Source organism: Lepidochelys olivacea, assembly GCF_965140295.1.
Source record: "Lepidochelys olivacea isolate rLepOli2 genome assembly, chromosome: 21".
NCBI classification, from domain to species: Eukaryota; Metazoa; Chordata; order Testudines; family Cheloniidae; genus Lepidochelys; species Lepidochelys olivacea.
Window position 1 is genome coordinate 854,267 of NC_140431.1, and position 5,765 is coordinate 860,031.

Here is a 5,765-nt window from a genome sequence, read left to right on the forward strand (position 1 = left end):
ACCCGGCAGCATCCCTTCAGCCTGAAGGGGCTCTGGCTGCTGTCCCCTGCCGGGCAGGTACCCAATGACCACAGGGAGCAGAGAGAAGGCACAAGCCACCTGCCAGACAGGGCTGGACATAAAGAGAAGCCTAGGCCGCAGCCATGCAAAAGGCCCTGGGGGAGGTGGCTGAGCCCTGGCAGACAAGCCACATCCCTGAGGCTTCACAGAAAGTCCTATTGTGTAGTTAGCATGGGGATCCCCTGGCACAAAGCCTCCTTCACTTGGCATTAACTCTTTGTTGTCCATTTCTGTGGCTGAGCCTCCCAGGGCTCTCCTGAGCAATGCAGCCCACCTAGCCAGCAGTAGCACATGAGAAGAGACTTTCCAAGTCCCACAGGGGAACACAGCGGGACGCGGAGCAAGCAGCAATGGCGCCATTATTGGGCTGCTAGGGCCAGCTCAGAACTCCCGACCTCAGCAGTCTGGGGATGGCCCAGGTGGCCTTGGCTGTACGTGAAGCAGCAGCACTGTTATTTAACAGCCCCTCTTTGATAAAATGATGTGCTAGCCCCGAATCACTAGGGGCCGTAGTCATGTCCTGCAGCCACTCAAACCTGCACAATCTGAGTTCTGCCCTGAGTCTCGCTTCTGATTATAGCATTGGGGACTTTCTAAAAACTGCAGCAGGAATTAAAAAGAGCAGTTAATCTAGAGTGTAATTTCCTCAAAGCGCTAGTTCCACAGTCTCCCCGATCAATGCTGGACCGAGAGGCTCGTTACAGTTGCATCGATTCTGTTCAAAGTCAGATGCTCCTGTCAGAAAGTTTTTTGCCAATCCTGCTTTATTAGCCATGAAAGGATTTTCTTTTCATTCATTATTGAAAGGCCTGAGTTCAATAAAGCACAGGGTTTAAAAAGAACAGAAATGTGTGCCTTTGCCTTAGTATGGCTGAGGAGAAAACCTCCCTCTAATGGAAATCTGATGCTGGCTGAAGAGAAGAGTGCTTAGACAGATTCCTGAACTTGGGGGAAACATTCTAGCAAGAGGCTGGAATGGCTTCAGGGGAAGCGAAAAAGCAGAAAGATGTGCTTCATGCCAAACTATCTGGTGTTAAATGTAGCAAGGAGGGAGCCTGGATATTGAGCAGGTTCTCACAGAATGCTGGGCGTTGGGGCCAGAAAGGAACTTCAGCAAGCCCAGCCTGCTGCCCATCCTGACCAGGGTCCTCCCCATGGCTGTGTGCTCCACTCTCCTGCTCCCACAGCTATGCTAACCACTCTCCCACTGAGCATTTCCATCAGTGCTTCCAAGGGAAGGTTCTTGGGCTTTGGCAGTTACCAGAGGAAGAGGCAAAAGCCCTGCTATTCTCGCTAACAAAAGGCTCGGGGCCATCTGTGCAGGAAGCGATGGTCTGAAAGGCCTTTTCCACCTGTAATTTCTGTCCCTCAGATGCATACAGGTCTCACTGACATTCCTGAGGGCTGAATACACCTTGCTCATCATATTCCTCGCTTAGCACCTTGATCAGTTTAATATAACTCACTGCATCCAAAGACCTCCTTATATGAGGTGCTTCTGACTGTCTTCACCATAATTTCTTGCTAACCTGATAGTTAACTTTTACTGTTAAATTTTATATTGATTTTATTGCAATATAATATTAATTCCTTAGTGAGCTTGCTTGGCTGACTGATTTCTGGGGCTTGGACAGAGTTCAGGCTTTGTACGCAAAGCCATGAAAGGTCCTGAGTGGCTGGGTCTGTCTGGATTCTTGTCCTACACTGATCACCATAGTAACTGAGTGTCTGTGCAGGGGCATTGCACAGTATAGCCAGTTACCCCCACTTGGCTACCATCCATCCTTACAGTCTGTCTTGCTCCTTTTCTCATAACCTTTGGGATGTTCAACAATTTAGAAAACTCAGATTTTTAAAAATCCCTGAAATGAGTCACCCCAGTGCATTCTGGGTTGAGTATATTAATTGCAGAGACATGCACTGACCATTCAGAGCAGGCAATGCTTGCTGGATATAGCAGGGCTGGAGAGATGAATGCTACTTGATGCTGGGATCCTCTGGCTCTTCAGCTATCACCTTCAGGCCCTAATTACAAAGTGTGGAGAGTGACTTTAAACCCCCACATTGTGGACTACCTGAGGAAACCGGGGGACTCCCTGTTCCCATTGGCTCTGACTGATGTGCCAGCTCACCCTGCTGAGGCCATTTCTTGCCATTACCTTCAATTTAAGTATCTGGAAGGCCTCTTCCTATAGTTGGATGTCTATAGCCAATCGTCCGCTCAGCATATTGGTTGAGGGTAGACGTGAACAAGGACCAGGCAACCTCCACGTCGTCTGGCAGATTAGCTAGAGCCGAGAATCTGTTGCTGACATCAATACAAAACCTGTTGGCTAAACCTGGCACACGGAGTGCATCGATGTCAAACTTCATCATCGCAGAGGGCTAACCTGCTCATTAGAGCATCAACACCATACGGGTGACCACTAGATGGTGATCTGTGTTCGCTGCACATTCTGCATCGCAATATACTCCACAGGAGGCGAAGAGACGCCTATCTCATGTAATGATGTGGTCCAACTCCTTCTGAGTGATGCCGTCCTGAAAGATCCATCCTGAGAGAAATCTCCTCTGAGACACAAACCAAGTTAAATAAACACAACATACCTCCCTCTTTCTGCCCTGCCCCTCTTGGAGTGAAACCTCATGTGTCTGTACTGTCAGAAAACCACCTTCAATATTTTCACAGCCTAGAAGACACTAAGCAGGAAGCATGTGGAAAAGTAGTGCTCAGCCCAGGAATGAGATGAAGCATCACCCAGGGAATGGTGCTGTCTGCAGAATCGATGGCTCAGCTAAGGGCTTTAAGGAGCACAAGGGCTTTGCTTGGTAGCAGAGGCTCCTGTTTCCATTGACAGAAGCCCCAGAAAACAGATTTTGTGAGTGCAAAATAACTCTCCAGTCCAGGCAGCTCGTGGCCAGTGCACAACTTGTGACTTGAACTGCAGTGCTCCTGCTCAAATAAATCAGCTCCCTTTGCAAAGCAACGGGCAGGCCACAGAACTGAGACCAACGCCCGGCTTAGAAATAATCTCTTATTGTGATGACTTCAGCGGAGCAACAATGGCTCCACTCCAGGACTGACTGTCACCTCCCTGGCCGTGAGAGCACCTGGTGTAACTCCGTGCCGTGTGTGCACATGCACAGCTCACTCTCATGCATTGTATCGCTGCAGGTCCAGATACTCCTCCCAGCGTCCATGTGGAATGCAGGCATTATCCACTGGCAAGACAAATCTGGTAGCATCAGCCCGGTTTCAGAGCCCAGTTGCTTCCATGCAGCCATTTCACATACAGTACAACTCCCAGTATAAAAAGGTTAATGGAGGTCACCTCACCCAAGTTCCTAGGAACATTACAGATACCTCCTGCCTGTGTCTGGTTAGGTACAGAGCATGGGGGAGCAGTTGGTGCTCAGGCTTTTCCCAAGTGAAAAGACAGTACCCAGGGCACGCATACAGAGCAATGCACTCACACCTGCGCTTGGTTTTCTCTAAGACTTGCATATTTATCTAGGTTTGTATTGCAAAGGAGATTTGCACTGAGTTCCCCGGTGATATTTTAGCAATAAATGATGGCACATTATGAACATCAATGTGTCAGAAAATTACAGTGGAAGGTCCTTAGTTCCTCTCTTCTTACCTAGCCAGGAAGAGTCCTATGTGGCGTAGGAGAGAACGTCCTGATTTCAGAGAGGTTAGCTATTTCCCCGCACAGGCCTGTGTTTTCAAATATGGGTGCCTAAAGACAGGCTCTAAATCCACATAGAGACCCATAAATAACTTGCCCATTGTCTTGAGGGGCTGGACACCTGCCACTCCCATTGCCTCCCCGACTGCTTTAGGGGGTGGTTCTCTCCCTTGCAGCTCCCGCACTGCAGACTCATGGGGCTGGCTGTACTGCCTCTCTTCCCAGAGAGAATTGTGCCCCCTCTGTGTGATGTATCTGTCTGTTGTTGGGCTGCTGGTGTTTGCATGAAATCAGCGTGACCTGGCTGGCACTGCTTGTTGCTGTAATTTGAGGGGCTATTTAGGGACTGTGAGACTGGCCTTCCCTCATTGTCCAGCCTCCCAGGGTGCTGAGCACGCTGAGGGGAGGTGCTTCCCCACCCTGCAGTGCGGTTCGGCTCCAGGTCCTTGAGGACTCAGTTTGGGGAGTCCCACTTGGGAGTCAGAGTTCAAGTTTCCAAGTGCCTCGTGCTAACATAGCAGGAGAGCTCTGCCCTGCCAGGCGTGGAGCGGTGCATGAATGACCCAGCCTCAGGCTCTGCCGCTCGACAGCTAACTAGAGAACAATGGGCTCAAGAGAGGATGAGGGGTTGGCGTTTCTGCAGATTGCCTGGGCTTTCCTAGCCGAAGGGCAGGGTAGCTGCCCAAGAGGTGAAGTCAGGTGACACCAGCTTACACTGCTTGCCCCTAACCTCAACAATGGCCTTTTCTGTTCTCAGCATTTGTTCACCTTATTACAAGTCCCTTTGAATAGGTGTCAGTGGGGGAATGGTCCCGCCATCGTGGGGAACTTCCATGACCTATACACTACCCTGGTGGAATTGGCTAGTGAAAGGATCTGAGAGCACCACGGCGGGGGGTCTCTGCGCCCCGGCCACGTCCCTGACCCACTGCTCATTACATAGAGTGGTTCAAAGCAAACACGACTGATTAAACAGCAACCAACAAACAAAATAAGGACAAATGGGCCGGTTACAGGAAACCACGTCACCCCCTCGGTGGGCCGGGGACACACCACCAGCCGCCTCTGGGCTGCAAGGGAAGGTCAGTCCGTCCCTCGCACGTCCCAGGCCCTGGCCGCGCGGCAGGGACGCTGCAGGTCGGACACTTGCTCTTCCCCCAGTGTTGCCCCCTCCCCCCGTCGGGGTCACGGCCCCCCTCCCGGTCCGGCCTGGGAGACCCCTGGGCTGGTGACCTCTCCCTGCGCTGGGCCCTCGGCCTGGGGTCCCCCCTCGCAGTCCCCAGCTGCTCACCGCACGCGGCTCCGGACGGCCCCGGCCTCGGCCCCGGCCTCAGCGCGGCTCCCCAGGCGCCCCTCCGGCCGGCCGGCGCGGCTCTGCTCCCGGCCCGGCCCGGCCCTCTGGGCTGCTCCTTTCTGGCTCTGCTCCCGGCCCGGCCCGGCCCTCTGGGCTGCTCCTTTCTGGCTCTGCTCCCGGCCCGGCCCGGCCCTCTGGGCTGCTCCTTTCTGGCTCTGCTCCCGGCCCGGCCCGGCCCTCTGGGCTGCTCCTTTCTGGCTCTGCTCCCGGCCCGGCCCGGCCCTCTGGGCTGCTCCTTTCTGGCTCTGCTCCCGGCCCGGCCCGGCCCTCTGGGCTGCTCCTTTCTGGCTCTGCTCCCGGCCCGGCCCGGCCCTCTGGGCTGCTCCTTTCTGGCTCTGCTCCCGGCCCGGCCGTCTGGGCTGCTCCTTTCTGGCTCTGCTCCCGGCTCAGCTCGGGCCCCCGCTCCCCTTAGCTCGGCCCTGCGCTGCCTCAGGCAGCTCCAGCGCACACGGAGGACGGGACCCCGGGCTCCTGACTCCCTCATTGGCCCGTCTGCCCTGTCAATCGGGCTGACCTGGAGGTTGGCCCCTCCCCATTGGCCCCGGGGACCATCAGTCTCAGGCTCCTGATTTCCCATTGGCCCTGCCCCTGTCCTTTGGCACTGGGCGAAGACCCACCAAAACCGCCACTCGGTGTCAGCGAGGGGCCGACGGTCCCCTGAG